Below are 24,170 nucleotides of genomic sequence, written 5' to 3'. Positions count from 1 at the left end.
CAGAACATTGTTGAAGGCAACATCCCGCTGCTACTCAGTCAGAATTTTACTCTTTTAATTCCCATTCAGACATAAAGCTCGCCAAACTTAGCAAATCGCTCAGCTGATCTCAGCAGCAGCAACCACTCCAATGAAGAGTTGTGACCATTTTCTTGTGTGCCTCATTGAAGGCACCTCGGTATATTTTGTTGAGCTTCTAATTAATGTGAATGTTCCCCAGTGATTTCCCCTTGGTAAACCGGCTGTGGGTAGATCACTTCAAGAATTTTCATCTTCCGTTTTTCATTTGGACATTGGTTGAAGCTTTATCTGCAGTGTCTGAGCACTTAGCTGTTGCAGCAGTTTTGTTAAGACTATATGATCAGGATTTTAAAGTTTTTACTGTCCCATTGAAGGTTATTGGCTGATTCTATTGAGGTAACTTATTAACTTTGAAATTGTTCAACAGCATCTGGGTCCGAGATTAGAAAAGGTGATCTATTAACTGGAGTCCAATGACAACCTTGAGTTAAAAGATTATCTATTGATCAGCATTACAGTGTTTCCCATGTTAATCTCTGTTAAGATTGATTGTCAAGAGTAAGGGGCGTCATTCTCCGACCCCCCGCCGGGTCGGAGAATGGCCGTTGGCCGCCGTGAATCCCGCCCCCGCCCCCGCCGAAGTCTCCGCTCCCGGAGATTGGGCGGGGGCGGGAATCCAGCCGCGCCGGTTGGCGGGACCCCCCGCTGGATTCTCCGGCCCGGATGGGCCGAAGTCCCGCCCAGAAACTGCCTGTCCCGCCGGCGTAAATCAAACCTGGTATTTACCGGCGGGACCAGGCGGCGTGGGCGGGCTCCGGGGTCCTGGGGGGGGGCGCGGGGCGATCTGACCCCGGGGGGTGCCCCCACGGTGGCCTGGCCCGCGATCGGGGCCCACCGATCCGCGGGCGGGCCTGTGCCGTGGGGGCACTCTTTCCCTTCCGCCTCCGCTACGGCCTCCACCATGGCGGAGGCGGAAGAGACTCTCCCCACTGCGCATGCGCGGGAAACTTTCGGCGGCCGCTGACGCTCCCGCGCATGCGCGGAGAAACTGACAGCGGCCGCTGACGCTCCCGCGCATGCGCCGCATTTCCGCGCCAGCTGGCGGGGCAACAAACGCCATTTCCGCCAGCTGGCGGGGCGGAAATCCCTCCGGCGTCGGCCTAGCCCCTCAATGTTGGGGCTAGGCCGCCAAAGATGCGGAGACTTCCGCACCTTTTTGCCGGCGCGATGCCCGTCTGATTTGCGCCAGCTTTGGCGCCAGTCGGCGGGCATCCCGCCGTTGGGGGAGAATTTCGCCCAAGGTTCCTTGGGTGTAGATAGCAAACAACTTTCTAAGAATATGGTTGGAACATATCTTTACACATGACACCTTTTGACTTCTGCTGCCCAGGCACTGTGATAACTGTGACTCGGAACTACAATTAGAATGGAAAATTGATTATTGAGCTGAAAGGAGATTCTTGTTTCCTGATAAAACATGAGAAAAGAAAGGATTGTAAAAATCACATGCATTATCTCTTCTCAAAGTTCTTTGCATACTGAGAATCACGTTAATTGGAACTAAGTGAAAGTGAACGCTATCCCAGTTGTAATTCATTCTGCTGGGAATTGTGAGGAAACCCCACCATGACAGTCCTGGGTTTCTGAATTATTTCCAAAGCTGAAAGTTCCCCTTTCCATCCTCTGTTTATTGCAGTATCGAGGGTTGAGCTGAGCAAAGGAGAATCATAAGGGAGCACCGCACAGAAAGAGGCCACTCAGCCCATTTACTCTGTGTTACAGGGTGTTGAAAGACATGAAAGGATTGTTCATTTCAATAGGGAGAAGCTATTTCCTCTGGTGAGGGAGTCTAGCACAAGAGTGACACGGTGACACAGTGGTTAGCAATGTTGCCTCACAGCGCCAAGGACCCGGGTTCACGTCAGGCGACTGTCCGTGTGGAGTTTGTAAGTTCTCACCGTGTCTGCTTGCGTTTCCTCTGGGTGCTCCGGCTTCCTCCCATAGTCCAAAGATGTGCAGGTTAGGTGGATTGACCATGATAAATTGCCCCGTAGTGTGCAGGTTAGGTGGGGCTATAGGATTACAGGGATAGGGTAGAGGATTGGGCTTAGGTAGGGTGCTCTTTCGGAGGGTCGGTGCAGACTCAATGGGCTGAATGACCTCCTTCTGCACTAGAAATTCTATGGATCTATAATGATATTTTAAAATGAGAGTGGGATCATTAAGGAGTGAGATGAGGAGGTACATCTCCACACAAAGGGTATTGGAAATCTGGAATGCTCCCCTCAAAAAGCTGTGGTTACTGTTGGTCAGTAGGAGCTTTTTAAAAATTTATTTACGGGATGTGGGTGTCGCTGGTTAGGCCAGCATTTATTGCCCATCCCTAGTTGCCCTTCAGAAGGTGGTGGTGAGTTGCCTTCTTGAACTGCTGCAGGTACACCCACTATGCTGTTAGGGAGGGAGTTCCAGGACTTTGACTTAGCGGCAGTGAAGGAGCGGTGATATACTTCCAAGTCAGGGTGGTGAGTGACTTGGAGGGGAACCTCCAAGTGGTGGAGTTCCCAGGTATCTGCTGCTCTTATCCTTCAGTAGTCGTGGATTTGGAAGGTGTTGTCTAAGGAACCTTGGTGAGTTACTGCAGTGCATCTTGTAGGTGTATACATGACTGCCACTGATCATCGGTGGTGGAGTGTTTGAATGTTTGTGGAAGGGGTAGCAATCAAGCGGGCTGCTTTGTCCTGGATGATGTTGAGCTTCTTGAGTGTTGTTGGAGCTGCACTCATCCAACAAGTGGAGAGTATTCCATTACACTCCTGACTTGTGCCTTGTAGATGGTGGACAGACTTTGGGGGGGTCAGGTGGTGAATTACTCATGGTAGGATTCCTAGTCTTTGACCTGCCCTGCTAGCCACAGTATTAATGTGACAAGTCCAGTTCAGTTTCTGATCAATGGTAACCCCCAGAATGTTGATTGTGGGGGATTCAGCGATGGTAATGCCATTGAATATGCCGTTGTACATATTGGTACTAACGACATAGGCAGGAAGGGGCATGAGGTCCTGCAGCAGGAGTTCAGGGAGCTAGGCAGAAAGTTAAAAGACAGGACCTCGAGGGTTGTAATCTCGGGATTACTCCCTGTGCCACGTGCCAGTGAGGCTAGAAATAGGAAGATAGAGCAGCTAAACACGTGGCTAAACAGCTGGTGTAGGAGGGAGGGTTTCCATTATCTGGACCACTGGGAGCTCTTCCGGGGCAGGTGTGACCTGTATAAGAAGGACAGGTTGCATCTAAACCGGAGAGGCATAAATATCCTGGCCGCGAGGTTTGCTAGTGTCACACGGGAGGGTTTAAACTAGTATGGCAGGGGGGTGGGCACGGGAGCAATAGGTCAGAAGGTGAGAGCATTGAGGGAGAACTAGGGAATAGGGACAGTGTGGCTCTGAGGCAGAGCAGACAGGGAGAAGTTGCTGAACACAGCGGGTCTGGTGGCCTGAAGTGCATATGTTTTAATGCAAGGAGCATTACGGGTAAGGCAGATGAACTTAGAGCTTGGATTAGTACTTGGAACTATGATGTTGTTGCCATTACAGAGACCTGGTTGAGGGAAGGGCAGGATTGGCAGCTAAACGTTCCAGGATTTAGATGTTTCAGGCGGGATAGAGGGGGATGTAAAAGGGGAGGCGGAATTGCGCTACTTGTTCGGGAGAATATCACAGCTGTACTGCGAGAGGACACCTCAGAGGGCAGTGAGGCTATATGGGTAGAGATCAGGAATAAGAAGGGTGCAGTCACAATGTTTGGGGTATACTACAGGCCTCCCAACAGCCAGCGGGAGATAGAGGAGCAGATAGGTAGACAGATTTTGGAAAAGAGTAAAAACAACAGGGTTGTGGTGATGGGAGACTTCAACTTCCCCAATATTGACTGGGACTCACTTAGTGCCAGGGGCTTAGACGGGGCGGAGTTTGTAAGGAGCATCCAGGAGGGCTTCTTAAAACAATATGTAGACAGTCCAACTAGGGAAGGGGCGGTATTAGACCTGGTATTGGGGAATGAGCCCGGCCAGGTGGTAGATGTTTCAGTAGGGGAGCATTTCGGTAACAGTGACCACAATTCAGTAAGTTTTAAAGTACTGGTGGACAAGGATAAGAGTGGTCCGAGGATGAATGTGCTAAATTGGGGGAAGGCTAATTATAACAATATTAGGCGGGAACTGAAGAACATAGATTGGGGGCGGATGTTTGAGGGCAAATCAACATCTGACATGTGGGAGGCTTTCAAGTGGCAGTTGAAAGGAATACAGGACCGGCATGTTCCTGTGAGGAAGAAAGATAAATATGGCAATTTTCGGGAACCTTGGATAACGAGTGATATTGTAGGCCTTGTCAAAAAGAAAAAGGAGGCATTTGTCAGGGCTAAAAGGCTGGGAACAGACGAAGCCTGCGTGGAATATAAGGAAAGTAGGAAGGAACTTAAGCAAGGAGTCAGGAGGGCTAGAAGGGGTCACGAAAAGTCATTAGCAAATAGGGTTAAGGAAAATCCCAAGGCTTTTTACACGTACATAAAAAGCAAGAGGGTAGCCAGGGAAAGGGTTGGCCCACTGAAGGATAGGCAAGGGAATCTATGTGTGGAGCCAGCGGAAATGGGCAAGGTACTAAATGAATACTTTGCATCAGTATTCACCAAAGAGAAGGAATTGGTAGATGTTGAGTCTGGAGAAGGGGGTGTAGATAGCCTGGGTCACATTGAGATCCAAAAAAACGAGGTGTTGGGTGTCTTAAAAAATATTAAGGTAGATAAGTCCCCAGGGCCTGATGGGATCTACCCCAGAATACTGAAGGAGGCTGGAGAGGAAATTGCTGAGGCCTTGACAGAAATCTTTGGATCCTCGCTGTCTTCAGGGGATGCCCCGGAGGACTGGAGAATAGCCAATGTTGTTCCCCTGTTTAAGAAGGGTAGCAAGGATAATCCCAGGAACTACAGGCCGGTGAGCCTTACTTCAGTGGTAGGGAAATTACTGGAGAGAATTCTTCGAGACAGGATCTACTCCCATTTGGAAGCAAATGGACGTATTAGTGAGAGGCAGCACGGTTTGTGAAGGGGAGGTCGTGTCTCACTAACTTGATAGAGTTTTTTGAGGAGGTCACTAAGATGATTGATGCAGGTAGGGCAGTAGATGTTGTCTATATGGACTTCAGTAAGGCCTTTGACAAGGTCCCTCATGGTAGACTAGTACAAAAGGTGAAGTCACACGGGATCAGGGGTGAGCTGGCAAGATGGATACAGAACTGGCTAGGCCATAGAAGGCAGAGAGTAGCAATGGAGGGATGCTTTTCTAATTGGAGGGCTGTGACCAGTGGTGTTCCACAGGGATCAGTACTGGGACCTTTGCTCTTTGTAGTATATATAAATGATTTGGAGGCAAATGTAACTGGTCTGATTAGTAAGTTTGCAGACGACACAAAGGTTGGTGGAATTGCGGATAGCGATGAGGACTGTCGGAGGATACAGCAGGATTTAGATTGTCTGGAGACTTGGGCGGAGAGATGGCAGATGGAGTTTAATCCGGACAAATGTGAGGTAATGCATTTTGGAAGGTCTAATGCAGGTAGGGAATATACAGTGAATGGTAGAACCCTCAAGAGTATTGAAAGTCAAAGAGATCTAGGAGTACAGGTCCACAGGTCATTGAAAGGGGCAACACAGGTGGAGAAGGTAGTCAAGAAGGCATACGGCATGCTTGCCTTCATTGGCCGGGGCATTGAGTATAAGAATTGGCAAGTTATGTTGCAGCTGTATAGAACCTTAGTTAGGCCACACTTGGAGTATAGTGTTCAATTCTGGTCGCCACACTACCAGAAGGATGTGGCGGCTTTAGAGAGGGTGCAGAAGAGATTTACCAGAATGTTGCCTGGTATGGAGGGCATTAGCTATGAGGAGCAGTTGAATAAACTCGGTTTGTTCTCACTGGAACGAAGGAGGTTGAGGGGAGACCTGATAAAGGTATACAAAATTATGAGGGGCATAGACAGAGTGGATAGTCAGAGGTTTTTCCCCAGGGTAGAGGGGTCAATTACTAGGGGGCATAGGTTTAAGGTGAGAGGGGCAAGGTTTAGAGTAGATGGACGAGGCAAGTTTTTTACGCAGAGGGTAGTGGGTGCCTGGAACTCGCTACCGGAGAAGGTAGTGGAAGCAGGGAAGATAGGGACATTTAAGGGGCATCTTGACAAATATATGAATAGGATGGGAATAGAAGGATACGGACCCAGGAAGTGTAGAAGGTTGTAGTTTAGTCGGGCAGCATGGTCGGCACGGGCTTGGAGGGCCGAAGGGCCTGTTCCTGTGCTGTACATTTCTTTGTTCTTTGTTCTTTGAATATTAAGGGGCGGTGGTTAGTTCCTCTCTTATAGGAGATGGTCATTGACTGGCGCTTGTGTGGCGCTAATGTGACTTGCCACTTGTCAGCCCAAGCCTGAATATTGTCCAGGCCTTGCTGCATTTGGACATGGACTGCTTCATTATCTGAGGAGCCGCAAATGGTGCTGAACATTGTGCAGTCTCTGCGAACATCCCCACTTCTGACCTTATGATGGAAGGGAGGTCATTGATGAAGCAGCTAAGATAGTTGGGCCAAGGACACTACCCTGAGGAACTCCTGCGGATGTCCTGGAGTTGAGATGATTGACCTCCAACCACCACAACCATCCTCCTTTGTGCCAGGTATGACTCCAACCAATGGAGAGTTTTCCCCTCGTGCCCATTGACTCCAGTTTCACTAGGGCTCCTTGTTGCCATACTCAGTCAAATGCTGCCTTGATGTCCAGAGCAGTCACTCTCACCTCACCTCTGGCATTCAGCTCTTTTGTCCATGTTTGAACCAAGGCTGTAATGAGGTCAGGAGCTGAGTGACCCTGGCGGAACCCAAACTGAGCACCATGAGCAGGTTATTGCTGAATAAGTGCTGCTTAATAGCACTGTTGATGACTCCTTCCATCACTTTGCTGATGCTGAAGACTGATAGGAAGGTAATTGGCTCGGTTGGATTTGTCCTGTTTCTTGTGTACAGGACACACCTCGGCAATTTTCTACATTGCCGGGTAGATGCCAGCGCTATTAACCCTGCTATTTACAGATTTTCTTTCGCTAAGGACCGGAGATGAAAACATACAGCAGCACAGTGGTTACACAATTGCTTCACAGCTCCAGGATCCCAGGTTCGATTCCTGGCTTGGGTCACTACCTGTGCGGATGCCTGCAACTTCTCCCCATGTCTGCGTGGGTTTCCTCCGGGTGCTCAGGTTTCCTCCCAAGGTCCAAAGATGTGCAGGTTAGGTGGATTGGCCATTCTAAATTGCCCTTAGTGTCCAAAAAGGTGAGGTGGGGCTACTTGGTTATGGGATAGGGTGGAGGTGTGGGCTTCAGTAGAGTGTTCTTTCCAAGAGCCGGTGCAGACTCGATGGGCCAAATGGCCCCCTTCTGCAATCTAAATTCTATGATTAAGTTGAAGATCAGCCATGGTCGATCGGGTTCAAGAGGCCGAATAGCCTCCTCCTGTTCCGACATTATGATTAATCTACTATGCTATACAGTATTGGTCAGCTATAGTGTATTCTGTGGCATGAAGTCACGGTGCATTGAGCACCCTGTTTCTTGTGCCAGGTATGACTGCATGTCATCTACCGCGAGAGCTCGGATTCCAGCCACGGTGTGCCAACGCCACGTGAACCTGCCATCCTGAGCACAACTGCAGTGCAATGCACCCGTCGGGGTGTAACTGCATGATGCATGTACTGCACTAAACTCCAATAACAGCCACAGTTATAATCTGTTTTTAATCCGACTGAAAAGCCTTAAAGTGCTTCACATGACTAATTCTGTTTGCGGTTCAGTGGCTGATAAACTCTCCCATTGAGCTCCAGTGGTGTCCCCACAACTCTTCATTGAATGAATCACCTGCTAATCTCTATGAAGTGAATTTAGGTGTGGGCGGAGTTATTGGCAAGGGCAATGCCAGAAATTGGACTGTGCTGTTCAAAAACCATTATATTACAATAAGGAAGGGTATGGTAGGGCAATTAGGCATGGGCAATAAATACTGGTCTTGCCAGCAACGCCCACATCTTGTGAATGAGTAGATGAAGATACTATTATCGTAGATCAGCTCTCCAGGGCCCTAAACTAATAATACCAAGAATGTGAATCAAATCCCACCACAGCAGTTTGAGAGAATCTGAATTAATTAAAAAGTTTGGAATCAAACGATTTTTGTTAAAGTCCATTAATGTCTTGAAATATGTGACTCAAGTCCTATATTACGATACTGACTCTTAATTACCCTCTGAAGACGACAAGTAAGAAGGCCACCTGCTTTCTCAGCGCAATCAGGAATGGACAACAAATGCCAGCCTTGTCAGTGATACCCTTATCCCAAGAATAATTACGTAAATGAGGAGCAGTTGTTAACTGCAGGGGACCTGATGTTTATTTTCATGCTTCAACCATCTACCTTTTGACTGCTCCATTCCAATAAAGAGCCAGGCGATGTCTAACTTACTGGACTAATGATCCAAGTCAAGAGTTCAAATCGCACTCAGGCAACTGGGGAATTTAAATTCAATTAATTAACTCAATTTGGAATTTAAAAAAAGCTAGTATCCGGAATGTAGAAACATAGAAAAAATAGGAGCAGGAGGAGGCCATTCGGCCCTTCAAGCCTGCTCCACCATTTATTATGATCGTGGTATAAAGAATCCAATCACATCTACTAATTGGGAGTGATCAGCTTATTACAAGACCTACGTGAAAAGCAACATGACTGTACAAAAGACGAAAAAAGGACATGGTTAGAATCAGGGCCGGGATTCTCCCCTACCCGGCCGGGGGGGGGGGGGGTCCCGGCGGGATGGAGTGGCGGGAACCACTCCGGCGTCGCGCCGCCTCAAAGGTGTGGAATTCTCCGCACCTTTTGGGGCCAAGCCCTCACCTTGAGGGGCTAGGCCCGCGCCGGAGTGATTTCCGCCCCGCCGACTGGCGGGAAAGGCCTTTGGCGCCACGCCAGCCGGCAGCGAAAGGACTTCGCCGGGCGACGCATGCGCGGGAGCGTCAGCGGACGCTCACGGCATCCCCACACATGCGCAGTGGAGGGGGTCTCTTCCGCCTCCGCCATAGTGGAGACCATGGCTAAGGCGGAAGAAAAAGAGTGCCCCCGCGGCACAGGCCCATCCGCCGATTGGTGGGCCCCGATCGCGGGCCAGGCCACGGTGTGGGCACCCCCCGGGGCGAGATCGCCCCGCCCCCCCCCCCAGGACCCCGGAGTCAGCCCACGCCGTTTGCCCCCGCCGGTAAGGTAGGTGGTTCAATCCACGCCGGCTGGCGAGGGTTGACAGATGCGGGACTTCGGCCCATCGCGGGCCGGAGAATCGCCGGGGGGAGCCCGCTGACCAGCGCGGCGCGATTCCCGCCCCTGCCGATTCTCTGGTGGCGGAGAATTCGGGACACGGCGGGGGCGAGATTCACGCCAGCCCCCGGCGATTCTCCGACCGGCGGGGGATCGGCGAATCCCGACCCAGGTATTCAATTGTGTGATGATGATAGTTGATCATCCAACTCTCTACCCTAATCCCACTTTCCACCATATCCTTTGATCCCCTTCGCCCCAAGTGCTATATCTAACTGCTTCTTGAAACCATACAATGTTTTGGACTCAACAACCTCCTGTGGTAATGAATTCCACAGGCTCACCATTCTCTGGGTGAAGAAATGTCTCCTCATCTCTGTCCTAAATGGTCTACCCTCTATCCTCAGATTGTGAACCCCAGGTTCTGGACACACCCACCATCGGTAACATCCTTCCTGCACCTACCCTGTCTAGTCCTTTTAGAATTTTATTGGTTTCTCTGAGATCCCCCCCTCATTCTTCTGAACTCCAGTGAGGACAATCCTAACTGACTCAATCTCTCCTCGTACGTCAGTACTGCCACCCCAGGAACCAGTCTGGTAAACCTTCGCTGCACTCCCTCAGATAATGTAGATGCAAGAAGTACCAAATTGTCATGAAAATAAATTCTACCCGAGGTGTTCCTTTCGGGCAGGAAATTTGCTGTCCTTAAAATGTGACCCAAAGCCCACCATAGTGTGATTGTTTCATAGGTCTCCTCTGAAATGACCTTGCAAGCCAGTCCATTGTACTGAAGAAGGCAGCTCACCACCACATTCTTGAGAGTAATTAGCGATGGGCAATAAATGCTGGCTTAACTTCACTGGTCAATATGTCTGTGGGAGCTCACTGAACATTTGTGAGCCATTATCTTCAAATGGATTCACTACAATCGATGTGTCACAGGAGATGGGAAATATTTACGATCCTTAATGGACAACAGAGTTTAAAATGTCCTTCATTTCAGTAGAAGCTTGGATGCCCACTGCTCTCGAATGACCCTCGATTGTAATATGCGTGAGCGATAACAGCAAAGGGGTCAGGAAACCCCACAGATTGTTAGTTACAGTGGGAAAAACACAAGTATTTTTGCGTTAATGAAATTGGGGGATATGGGCTCTATGTGACGGTGTATAAATATATACAGACAGACTTACACTTGTGAGTGCAATTTTTGTTAAATTATTCATTTTATGGTATATGAGCATCACTAGCAAGGCCAGCATTTGTTGTCCATCTTTCTGGAGAGGCAGTTGCTGAGTCAACCACATTGCTGTGGGTCTGGAGTCACATTCAGGCTAGCTCAAGTGAGGAAGTCAGATTTCCTTCTGTGAATCATATTACTAAACCAGCTGGATCTGTTTTCATTGCACCACAAATAATAATAATACTCTTTAGAATAATCTTTATTGTCACAAGTAGGCTTACATTAACGCTGTAATGAGGTTACTGTGAAAAACCCCTAGTCGCCACATTCCGGCGCCTGTTTGGGTACACAGAGGGAGAATTCAGAATGTCCAATTCACCTAACAGCACATCTTTCAGGACTTGTGGGAGGAAACTGGAGCACTCGGAAGAAACCCAGGCAGAAACGGGGAGAATGTGCAGACTCCACACAGACAGTGACCCAAGCCGGGAATCGAACCTGGGACCCTGGCGCTGTGAAGCAACAGTGCTAACCACTGTGCTACCATGCCGCCTAGCTTTCAATTCCAATTTTTATTAGTTAATTGAATTTATATTCCATTGGCTACCTTTGTGAAATTTGAGCCTGTGGCCCCAGGACATTGACCTTGGCCTCTGGATGATGAGTTTGATGACAAATTCCACTGTCTTCCCATTACATAGATATATGTAAATGCTTCTTCATTGTCACTGAGCAAATGATCTGAAGCTCACTGCCTAACAGCAGTGTGGGAGTACCTTCATCACATGGACTAAAAAGATCGCTCACCATTACCTTCACTTTCTCGAGGGAAAGTAGCTTGGACAATAAAGACATATCCCGAGAATGATTTTAAAAAAAATCTGAAACCATATAGAATACAGAAACATGCCATTAGTCTACTGGTCTTTAATGCCCGCATGAGCTTCCTCCCACTCTACCTAATCTCATCCTATCAGCATAACTTCCATTTCTGTTCCCTTATCCAGCTTCCCTTTAAATGCACCAAGTTTCAAAATCTCACCTCTCTCTTTTGGATTTATTACTGACTGTTTCATACTTAAGCACTCTATTTCTGGTCCCTTTCATTAGTGGAAACACCTTCTCCACACCTATTCCATTGGAACCATTGATAAATTTAAAAACCTCCATCAGATTACCTCAGTTCTCCTTTTTTCGAGAGAAAAAAGCCCCAGCTTGTTCAATCTTTCCTGATTGGCATAACCTCTCTCATTCTTGAAATCCTTTTTCTAGCACATTCTGCTGTAAGCCTCAATGTATTTAAATGCCAGAATGGGTTGTAAATGGCTCCAGCTGAATCCATCAAAATCTATGCGCACATTTTAATCTATCAACAAACCCTATCAGCTTCACTCATTGCAATGACTCGTTCATCTTGGCTCATAAACTATGTTGTGTGTCGTTCTGTAAATTAAATAAGCTTCACAAGTTCAGAGTGCTTTAACATGCCCTCTTCTCTCTGTTCACTAACTCCTCGCACTTGGAGTTGACACATCCGCCTTTAACAAAATTTGATTTTTTTTAAGTATCGTCAGTTCCACAAATTAAAATGCACCTCAGTTTTCCCGGATTCTGGATATCCCACGTGCAGACTTCATCAATTAGGATTAAGGAAAGACGAGGGATGGGTAACAGTTCGAGGTGTAAGAATAATAGACGGATGGTACAATGTGACACAATTACTTATGCAGGATGTCAGCTAGACAGATACAGCTGACATTTCAGTCTTAACCTTCAAATCTGTGAAACATTCTTCTGCGCATTTGGTGGATGAAAAGCTTTCTTTGTGGCGAGAATATCATCAGCATGTACTGGATGAGTAACAAAGACTGATAGCAGGCCTTCATTAACCCTTGTGGGCTGGCTTACTTTGATGGGCTACACAAGCTCTTTTCAAAGGTCAAATGACAAGCGTGTAGGCTATTTGCATAATTGTGAATAATTGGACCACTGATTTATAGAGGCATTTTTCTATGTGTTTCTAACAGTTCGAACACAATTAATCCCAATCACACCATCTGCTTCTCTGTAATTCTGCAGCAGTAAAAGGAATGATTCTGCTCCTTGATTTATTTGGGTGCAATGTTCCATCAGAGACAGACTATCACAGAATTGTTACAGCAAGACAGGAGGCCATTTGGCCCATCATGTCTGCACCGGCTGTCCAAAAGAGCATTGTAGCATAATGCTGTTTCCCTGGGTGACAGTGGGTGAGGCTGAAGTGAGTTAGTTAGTACAGCACGGTAGCACAGTGGTTAGCTCTGTGGCTTCACAGCGCCAAGGTCCCAGGTTTGATTCCCGGCTTGGTCACTGTCTGTGTGGAGTCTGCACGTTCTCCCCGTGTCTGCGTGGGTTTCCTCCGGGTGCTCCGGTTTCCTCCCACTAGTCCCGAAAGACGTGCTTTACATAATTTGGACATTCTGAATTCTCCCTCTGTGTACTCGAACAGGCGTCAGAATGTGGCGACGAGGGTTTTTTCACAATAACTTCATTAGTGGAAACAATGTAAGCCTACTTGTGACAATAAAGATTATTATTATAGTTAGTGAATGAGGCTGCATGTGAGGCTGGGAGTGAGTTAGACAGTGAGTGAAGCTGGAGTGAGATAGACGGTGAGTGAAGCTGGAGTGAGATAGACATTGAGTGAAGCTGAAGTGAGATAGAAGGTGAGTGCAGTTGGAGTGAGATGGACAGTGAGTGAAGCTGGAGTGAGATAGACAGTGAGTGAAGCTGGAGCGAGATAGAAGGTGAGTGCAGTTGGAGTGAGATGGACAGTGAGTGAAGTTGGAGTGAGATAGGCATTCAGTGAAGCTGAAGTGAGATAGAAGGTGAGTGCAGTTGGAGTGAGATGGACAGTGAGTGAAGCTGGAGTGAGATAGACATTGAGTGAAGCTGGGGTGAGAGAGACGGAGTGTGAAGCTGGAGTGAGTTAGACGGTGAGTGAAGCTGGAGTGAGTTAGACGGTGAGTGAGATAGACTGTGAGTGAAGCTGGAATGAGATAGACAGTGAGTGAAGCTTGAGTGAGATAGAAGGTGAGTGAAGCTGGAGTGGGATAGACAGTGAGTGAAGCTGGAGTGGGATAGACAGTGAGTGAAGCTGGAGTGGGATAGACAGTGAGTGAAGCTGGAGTGGGATAGACAGTGAGTGAAGCTGGAGTAGGATAGGCAGTGAGTAACGCTGTGAATGAGTTTGACAGTGAGTGAGGCCGTGAGAATGTTAGACACTGAGGCTGAGGTGAGTAAGGTTGGAGTGAGTGAGTTTGCAACTGAGTTAAACAGAGAGGCTGCGAGTGAGTCCGACAGTGAGTGAGCCCAACAGTGAGTGAGGCTGTGAGAATGTTAGACAATGAGTGAGGCTGGAGTAAGTTAGTCAGTGAGGCTGCGAGCGCGTCAAGACAGTGAGTGAGCTTGACAGTGAGTGAGGCTGGAGTGGGAATGAGAATGGCAGTGGGTTAGTGAATGAGAATGGATCACTGAATGAGAATGGTTTAGTGAATGGGAGTGGGCTAATGAATGGGAGTGGGTTAGTGATTGAGAATGGGAGAGGGTTAGTGAATGGGAGTGGGTTAGTGAATGGGAGTGGGTTAGTGAATGAGAATGGGAGTGGGTTAGTGAAAGGAAGTGGGTTAGTGAATGAGAATGGGAGTGGGTTAGTGAATGAGAATGGGAGTGGGTTAGTGAATGAGAATGGGAGTGGGTTAGTGAATGAGAATGGGAGTGGGTTAGTGAATGAGAATGGGAATGGGTTAGTGAATGAAAATGGGAGTGGGTTAGTAAATGAGAATGGGAGTGGATTAGCAAATGAGAATGGGAGTGGGTTAGGGAATGAGAATGGGTGTGGGTGAGGGAATGAGAATGAAGTGGGTTAGTGAATGAGAATCGGAGTGCATTAGTGAATGAGAATGGAAGTGGGCTAGTGAATGAGAATGGAAGTGGGCTAGTGAATGAGAATGGAAGTGGGTTAATAAATGAGATTGGGAGTGGGTTTGTGAATGAGAATTGGAGTGGATTAGCGAATGAGAATGGAAATGGTTTAGTGAATGAGAATGGGAGTGGGTGAGTGAATGAGAATGGAAGTGGGTTAGTGAATGAGAATGGAAGTGGGTTAGTGAATGAGAATGGAAATGGTTTAGTGAATGAGAATGGGAGTGGGTGAGTGAATGAGAATGGAAATGGTTTAGTGAATGAGAATGGGAGTGGGTGAGTGAATGAGAATGGAAATGGTTTAGTGAATGAGAATGGGAGTGGGTGACTGAATGAGAATGGGAGTAGGTGAGTGAATGAGAATGGAAGTCGGTGAGTGAATGAGAATGGGAGTGGGTGAGTGAATGAGAATGGGAGTGGGTGAGTGAATGAGAATGGGAGTGGGTGAGTGAATGAGAATGGGAGTGGGTGAGTGAATGAGAATGGGAGTGGATTAGTGAATGAGAATGGGAGTGGGTTAGTGAATGAGAATGGAAATGGTTTAGTGAATGAGAATGGGAGTGGGTTAGTGAATGAGAATGGAAATGGTTTAGTGAATGAGAATGGGAGTGGGTGAGTGAATGAGAATGGGAGTGGGTGAGTGAATGAGAATGGAAGTCGGTGAGTGAATGAGAATGGGAGTGGGTGAGTGAATGAGAATGGGAGTGGGTGAGTGAATGAGAATGGGAGTGGGTGAGTGAATGCGAATGGGAGTGGGTGAGTGAATGGGAATGGGAGTGGATTAGTGAATGAGAATGGGAGTGGGTTAGTGAATGAGAGTGGGAGTGGGTGAGTGAAAGTGAATGGGAGTGGGTGAGTGAATGAGAATGGAAGTGGGTTAGTGAATGAGAATGGAAGTGGGTGAGTGAATGAGAATGGAAGTGGGTGAGTGAATGAGAATGGGAGTGGGTGAGTGAATGTGAATGGGAGTAGGTGAGTGAAAGTGAATGGGAGTGGGTGAGTGAATGAGAATGGAAGTGGGTTAGTGAATTAGAATGGGAGTGGGTGAGTGAATGAGAATGGGAGTGGGTGAGTGAATGAGAATGGGAGTGGGTGAGGGAATGAGAATGGGAGTGGGTGAGTGAATGAGAATGGAAATGGGTGAGTGAATGGGAATGGGAGTGGGTGAGTCAATGCGAATGCATTCAGACTGGCATTGATTTCACTGACAGGCGTTACTGGGTATTTATTCTTTTTGCATGGTTTGTGACCTCTATATTTCGTGCCAGTGCATAGTTCTCAACTCCTGTCGACAGGCCTCAGAGCGGTGACAGTCATCGGGATCCGATGTCAGACAGTATTGCATTAGACTTGATGGGGACAAAACAAATTGGCATTTATTTGGGCAGATGGAGGGCCGTGATCCGAGTCCAGGTGTGACCATGTGTATCCAATGCGTGAAGGGTGTGGGAAGCTGTCCTCCATATTGAGATCAAGTAGCCTAAAGGGAACAGGATTTAATCACACATCGTGTGAGCCCATCTTCTGTGAGTACTGTGACATTTACCATGACCTATTTAATGTACCATGCTCGATCAGGATCTGTAGGTAATGAGAAAAATGGGCACTTTCTGGTGCGAGAGTCACAGTGGAGTGGATTCTGTGCTGCAGTTAATTGTGCAAATAGGTAAAATGTGATCACTGCATAATTCATCCAGATGGGTCTACTTAAGATCGGGCCAGTCGGAGCACCAGACTGTAATGTTCGATTCGAAGGAACAGTTCAGCGATTGGCAATTCAGAGGAACAAGCAGGGTTATTGGTGCTAGTACAACGAGTCAAGTCAAATATGGCTCCTTGTGTGACAGCACTTTGAGACTCATTTATCTTGTGTGAGTAGCAACAAGCTTTGCTGGAGAGTTTAGGCTGGCGGGAGGTTGAGTTGTTAACTCGCCACGAGTTGGCTGTGAGAAGATGGAAGCTGTTACAAACTGCCAGGCTTCAGCCAGCAAGAAGGGAAGCCCTTGTGGGTCACAGAATCTTGTACCTGTAACTTTAAAATGATGTACCTGTCAGAGGGGTGCACCGCGTGGAATAGCCAGTTGCCCCATGTGTGGCTCGACATGTGAAGTTCCCAGGTTGGGGACAGCACGGTGGTGCAGTGGTTACCACGGCGCTGAGGACCCGGGTTTGAAACCCAGCCCTGGGTCACTGTCCGTGCGGAGTTTGCACATTTTCCCTGTTTCTGCGTGGGTTTCACCCCCACAACCCAAAGATGGATTAGCCACACTAAATTGCCACTTAATTGGGAAAAAAAATAATTTGGGTACTCTGAATTTTAAAAATATGTTCCCAGGTTGGTTTCTGTCTCACTTTATCTGAGGTAGTGTTTGTCCTGGAGGCTGTCCCCCGGCAACAAGAAATGGATAGAACCTTAAAATTTTAATTGTTATCCACTGCCCCATCTTGAAGGTGTCCCATTGTGGGAATTTTCTTTGCCAACCCTCCCACGATTGTTTTGGAGTCTTCAAGAATTGAAGCTGAATCTTTTGGATACTCCTGTGAAAAGTCCGTGATAGAAATCAAACGGGTGTTGAACAATTACCATGTTGTTTTTCAATTTCCATCTGCACTTTCACTTCTTTGTTGTAAAAATATTGCAGCTAGGACAATTGGCCATTTGACCAATTGCCAAAAATCATCTGATCAATTGAGACTGTTCATTTGATGCTTGGTATATTGTTATGAGGATGGACATGTACGATGGTCATCAGCAGGGCGGAATTGGAGGTGAGAGATCAGTGATGAAACTTCCAGGAATACGTCCAACTAGAGTTAGCGACCCTTATGACATCTTGTGAAGGCAAGAGAATGGAGTCTTGGCTGTGATACCCAGCCCTCCTTTCTCTCCCGGGCAAATAGCCTGCCACCCTGAGCATCTGTCATGCAGGCAAGTTGCTGGCACCTGTGGAACTTTATTGGGGGAAGTGGGTGGCGCCATTGAGGGGAGATAAAGGCAAAGTGGGGGAGAGGATTGAAAACGAAAGGGAGCTGAATGCAAGAGCAGGAGTAGATAATTGAGCTGGTTGAGCCAGCTCGACAAGGAAATAATTGCGTCACTGGGGCATGGTGCTCTTTATTGAGATTAGTGCTCGTTCTACTCTTGTACAGCCGTGTATACTCCTGGTGTACAAGAAAGTGCATCGTGATGCTGTAATGTGTATGCATTACTGATTATGGCATGTTTCACCAAGGAGGACCACCAACCCTCCAGAATTCACACTGGGCTTTCAAGAATTAAAGAGTAATCTCCTGGACAATACTGCAAACAACATAGGGCGTAATCATTAAAAAGTAAAACTATTTATATCATTTGAATATTTATGTTGATTCGTTGTGAAGCATGGGAAATGGGATGAAAGGCTGCTTGACTAGTTGGAGGTCATGTGATGAACCCTCCAGGAACATCTCAAAATGGAGGTGGCAACACTTACAATTTTCCATTCTTTTCAGTCCATTCTGCTCTTGCTGGGGTTAAGCTCTGCTGTTAATCAAAGTTGTACAGATAATGAGTGGTTGCTCAGAGGATACACGCCACTCTGAAGCATAAGGTTAGGTAAAGTATTTGACCAATAAGAATTGAGGGTCAGTTGTGTTCATAGCCAAGTGTTTTTCAAACTTTCTTGCCGGGACTATTTTTACCCACCAGCCATCCTTCACGACCCACCATTTTCACTTACCTTTAATGTGACAAGCGAACCTGCTTGGTCCTCAGAAACTCGCTTGCTTTGATATTCAACGTTACATTTCTACTAAGGACTTCAGTTGATGATTTAAGATCTCCGTTGAAAAAAAGCAAGAGACTTGTCCATGAAGTCGCCATATCTAGTCATGAAATGCCTTTGAAGTTTTGAGGGTTTTAATATTTCATTTGCCAGCCCATCCCTGCAATAACAGACACGAACGTTGCATCCTGATTTACAGTGACACAATTAATAAAATCATCTTTATGCTGCTTTGTTCCTGTTCTCAGCTTCTTCTTCATGGGTTATTCACCAGAGGCCCTGGAATTCTCATAAGCACTGCTGGCAGCTTCAAAATGGAGCAATCTCTCTCGTGTCCAGACCACGTGACATCAGTGTTCGGGACTCATGACGTGCTCTCTGTCACCGCTTCTGGAGAGAAGACTGCATCGATTTTTTTAAAAGAATCTGCTCCTGGGTCAGTGCACGGACATCAGGAGGAGGTGGTCTGGCTCACTGGGCTCCGTGCCTTCGCACTGCTGAGGGGGCAAGCGCGCGATGACCAGAATTCTGAAAGCTGGTCGCAGTCTGCATTTCTAAAAGCCAGTCTTGGCCATTGGCCCCACGAACCTCCCAACACCCGCCCGAAGGTCGCGACCCTGACTTTGAAAATGACTGCCATAGCCCATCCAATCCAATTCTCATCCACTACCTACACCCAAAGATTATTGGGTCGTGGGCGATAGAAGGATGGAATCCTGCTGGATTTCCTCTTCCTCTGCCATTTTAACACTGCAACTATAGCTGCCATAGTTTAAATTAGTATTGTATCAGCATTTTGTTTCAATAAATAGAATCATTGAAAGTTTATGTCATAGGAAAGGCCACTTGGTCCATTGTGGCTGTGCCAGCTGAAACACAGTCTCATCCCACTTTCCAGCATTTGGTCCTGCATTTGAAGTGCATATCCAGACCCCTTGAGTTGCGGGTTTCTGCATCTGCTACCTAAAAGCCGGGGCAGTGAGTTCCAAACTCTTACCACCCTCTGGATGAAAATATTTTCTTCATCTCTCCTCTAATCTTCCTACCAATCACTTTAAATCTATGCTCCCTAGTCATTGACCTCTCTGCTAAAGTAAGAATGCCCTTCCAGTAATCCATGTCTCTCACAATTTTGTATATCTCAATTAAATTTTCCCTTAGCTTTCCCAAGGAGAATAATCCTAACCTACCCAATATTTCCTCATTGCTGCATTTTTCCAGTCCTGACAACATGCTCGTAAATCTCCTCGATACCCTAGCTCTCTTTAATGAATAACCAGAACTGCGCACAAGTTGTGGCCTAACAAATGATTTATATATTTCCAGCATAACCTCCCTGCTCTTATATTCTATGCCTCAGCTAAAACATGCAAGGATTCCATTTGCCTTCTTAACCACTTTATTCACCTGACCTGCTACCTGTTACACATTTCAGTATCTACCTATCAAACTATCAAGTGAGAGAGTGTTTCTCTTTCTAATCAGGTCTGGCAATTTCATGCAAGTGATCAGCACCCATTTAAGTACAGGAGAGCCTAACTTGAATATGCAAATCTGATCAGGATCCAGATCATGATGCCTCGTGAGATCTCGTTAGATCGAGGCGTGACAAAGCCGGTAAATCTCGCGAGAGACCTCTCGCGAGATTTACTGGCCTCGTTGTATCCCGAGTCAGGTGTGACGAAGCCGATAGATCACGCCCACCTTTTATAACATTCAGAGATCTCAAAGCTCGGCCCATCCTCAACGTGTGTCAGCTCAATGGTGCCGGCTAAAGAGAGAACTGAATGAGGCTCATTCTCAACATATTGCTTCTGTGAACAATTCCTTCCTATTGTGAAGCAAGTAATTTGCCTCTTTCATTCAACATTCATGCTTCTGAGAGATAAGTGTCTTGAACAGTGATTCACATCCTGCATTGGAGTTCAATTCCATCAAGGAACGTTTCCTATTCTGGAGATCCTTTAGGATGGTCTGTATGCGCTTCCTAACACAAGCATTTAAATTAAGCAAGGAGTCTGGCTGGTCCATTGCAGGACTCTGCTGATAGACCACCTTTCTTGCCACCAGAGCACGGTGGTACAGTGGTCAGCACTGCTACTTCACAATGCCAGGGACCCCGATTCGATACCGGTCTTCAGTCACTGTCTGTGTGGAGTTTGCACGTTCTTCCCGTATCTACATGGGTTTCCTCCGGGTGCTCCGGTTTCCTCCCACAGTCCAAAGATGTGCAGATCAAGTGGAATGACCATGCTATATTGCCCCTGAGTGTCCAAAGATGTGCAGGTTAGGTGGGATTATGCGGATAGGGCGGAGGAACAGGCCTAGGAAGGATGATCTTTTGGAAGGACAGTGCAGGCTCAATGGGCTGAATGGCCTCCTTCTGCACTGTAGAGATTATATGGGATTCTATGAATTTGGAAGATCTTGCAAAAGGACCACGGGTGGTACTTCTCTAGTGCGACTAACACAGGGGAATTCAAGGATTTTGGCCTAGCGACAGTGAAGGAATGGCAACATAGTTCCAAGTCAGGATGGTCAGTGGCTTAGAGGAAACTAGCAGGTAATGGTGCTCCCATGTATCTGCTGTCAGGCGGTAGAGGCCACGGGTGTAGGACGTGCCCTCACAGGAGACCTGGTGAAAAGGAAAAGTATATATATCCAGCAAGTAGACTAGTGTATATCTAAAAACACACACACCCGCAATCTACTGGTGGCCTCAATGCACACCATAAGAAAAGCACTATTAAAGATTACTGTGAAAGAGAGGCTCCACCCAGGCTGTTTGCCTACTCTTTTCTGCCTGAGGTCAGAGCATTAGATTCACACTGCAATGCAGGCATCTCAAAAAAGTGAATTATCTCTACTTATAGCCAAAAAGAAGTTAAGAAGAAGAGGAAAAACATGATAATTGCAAGAGCGATCAAAAGCTGATGTTGAAATGGCACTAAAGATTGTGGTAGAAATGGGTTCAATGCAGTGAGGAGGTAGCAGATTGTACGTGAGTGGTGATGGTATTTCATTTCAGTATTCAAACCAGGACATTTAAGTGAGTGTGGGAGGACGTTGTACAGACAAGTGATTGGCCTCATTAGGAAGGAGAGGAGCAGGCTTCACTGTGCATATTTGGTAACCAGTAGTTGAAGAAATGACGACCTATCAAAGCCACCCGTGCCTTTACCTCACTCTTTAAATACCGCATCTTATGTGAGATCATAAAGGCAGGTGACCAAAAGAGCTTTGGGACCACTGCTGGAATTGGAAAATACTTCCAAGCTGGTCAGCTCATTTGTGTGAGCAGGTAGGAATTGGGGATTGAGTGGTGTGCGCAGATAATCTCCGAGCAGCAGGTTCTCAGCTAGAGATCAAAATGAAAGCTCAGGGTAGGCGTGGATCGTACGCTGCATTCTGCATTCATTTCATATTGAAAAATTGTCACTACACTTTCATCAGAATGATGAGAAGAATGAGGGGACATCAAATTGAGGTATACAAGATGCTAAAAGGTATGGACAAGTAGACGTGGGGCATTCTAAAATGAGAATAATCTTAGAATAAGAGGTAGCAAATTTAAAACCGGTTTGAGGAGAAACCAGTTCTCCCAAAGAAAAATGCATAGGAACAGGCCCTTCGGCCCTCCAAGAGGATAGGGTAGATGTTGAACAGGCAGAAATAGTATGCAGCAAGTCTGTGAGGAAGGATAGGCAGTTGATAGGGCAAAGTTGCACTCAGTGGAATGGGTTAAAGTGTGTCTGTGTCAATGCAAGGAGTGTCAGGAATAAGGGAGAGTAACTTAGAGCGTGGATCAGTACTTGGAACTACGATGTTGTGACCATTACGGAGACATGGATTTCACAGGGGCAGGAATGGTTGTTAGATGTTCCGGGGTTTAGATATTTTCAGAAGAATAGGGATGACGGTAAAAGAGGAGGGTGAGTGGCACTGTTAATCAGGGAATGCACCACAGCTGCAGAAAAGGAGGTAGTTGAGGAGGGTTTGTCTATTGAGTCAGTACGGGTGGAAGTCAGAAACAAGAAAGGAGCAGTCACTTTATTGGGAGTTTTCTATAGACCCCCCAATAGCAGCAGAGAGATAGAGGAACAGATTGGGCGGCAGATCTTGGAAAAGTGCAGAAGTAACAGAGTTGTTGTCATGGGTGACTTTAACTTCCCTAATATTGACTGGAATCTCCTTAGTGCAAATGGTTTGGATGGAGCAAATTTTGTCAAGTGTGTACAGGAAGGATTTCTGACTCAATATGTAGATAGACCCTAAGGGGAAGGCCATATTGGACTTGGTGCTCGGCAACGAACCAGGCCAGGTGTCAGATGTCTCGGTGGGAGAGCATTTCGGTGACAGAGACCACAACTCCTTGACATTTACCGTAGTCATGGAGAGGGCTAGGAACAGACAGTATGGGAAGGTACTTAATTGGGGGAGGGGAAATTATACTGCCATTAGACAGGAGCTGAGGAGCATAAAGTGGCAACAATTGTTCTTGGGGAAATGCACAAGAGTAATGTGGGGTTGTTTAAGGAGCACTTGCTGCGAGTGCTGGATAGTTTTGTCCCACTGAGACGAGGAAGGAATGGTAAGGTGAAGGAGCCTTCGATGACAAGAGAAGTGGAGCTTCTAGTCAAGAGGAAGAAGGAAGCTTACGTAAGGTTGAGGAAGCAAGGATCTGACTCGGCTCTAGAGGGTTGCAAGGTGGCCAGGAAGGAACTAAAAAATGGACTGAGGAGAGCTAGAAGGGGGCATGAAAAAGCTCTGGCGGGAAGGGTTAGGGAAAACCCCAAGGCGTTCTACACTTATGTGAGAAATGAAGATGATCAGAGTGAGAGTAGGGCTGATCAGGGAAGTGGAAGGAACTTGTGCCTAGAGTCTGAGGAAGTAGGGGAGGCCCGAAATGAATATTTTGCTTCAGACGTCACTAGAGAGAGGGACCTTGGTGCTCATGAGAACAGTGTGAACCAGATTAATAGGCTCGAACAGGTTGATATTAAGAAGGAGGATGTGCTGGAAATTCTGAAAGGCATCAGGATAGATAATTCCCCTGGGCCTGACAGGATATACCCAAGGTTACTACGGGAAGAGAGGGAGGAGATTGCTGCACCGTTGGTGATGATCTTTGCGTCCTCACTCTCTACTGGAGTAGTACCGGATGATTGGAGGGAGGCGAATGTTGTTCCCTTGGTCAACAAAGGGAATAGGGAAATCCCTGGGAATTACAGACCCATCAGTCTTACGTCTGTGGTGAGCAAAATATTGGAAAGGATTCTGAGAGATAGGATTTATGATTATTTAGAATAACAAAGTTTGATTAAAGATATTCAGCATGGCTTTGTGAGGGGCAGGTCATGCCTCACAAGTCTCATTGAATTCTTTGAGGATGTGACGAGACACATTGATGAAGGTCGGGCAGTGAATGTGGTGTATATGGATTTCAGTAAGGCATTTGGTAAGGTAGACTCATTCAGAAAGTTAGGGAACATGGGATACAGGGAAATTTGGCTGTCTGGATACAGTATTGGCTGGCCAAAAGAAGACAGTGAGTGATAGTGGATGGAAAGGATTCCGCCTGGAGGTCGGTGACCAGTGGTGTCCCACAAGGATCTGTTCTGGGACCTCTGCTCTTTGTAGAGGATCAGAGGGATCTTGGGGTCCACGTACATACATCCCTCAAAGCTGCCACCCAGCTTGATAGGGTTGTTGAGAAGACATATGGTGTGTTGGCTTTCATTTTAACAGGGGGATTGTGTTTAAGAGCCATGAGGATTTGCTGCAGCTTTATAAAACCTTAGTTAGACCACACTTGGAATATTGTGTCGAGTTCTGGTCG

General features: G+C 47.0%; 1 protein-coding gene and 1 long non-coding RNA gene across 4 annotated transcripts in view; one reads left to right on the top strand and one right to left on the bottom strand.

Annotated features, from left to right (window-relative positions):
- LOC140390077 (uncharacterized) overlaps positions 1-984 on the bottom strand; it is a 29,615-nt gene extending 28,631 nt beyond the window's left edge. The window contains exon 1 of the long non-coding RNA XR_011934551.1: positions 808-984. This is a non-coding gene — a long non-coding RNA (uncharacterized lncRNA). The remainder of the gene's footprint in view (positions 1-807) is intronic.
- LOC140390075 (ephrin type-B receptor 1) overlaps positions 1-24,170 on the top strand; it is a 741,967-nt gene that overhangs the window by 401,271 nt on the left and 316,526 nt on the right. The gene's annotated exons all lie outside the window — the stretch shown is intronic.

The sequence above is a fragment of the Scyliorhinus torazame genome, chromosome 14 (genome assembly GCF_047496885.1).
Source record: "Scyliorhinus torazame isolate Kashiwa2021f chromosome 14, sScyTor2.1, whole genome shotgun sequence".
Lineage (NCBI taxonomy): Eukaryota > Metazoa > Chordata > Chondrichthyes > Carcharhiniformes > Scyliorhinidae > Scyliorhinus > Scyliorhinus torazame.
Note: the sequence above shows the minus strand (reverse complement) of the source record. Positions and strands in the feature narration are given on the sequence as shown.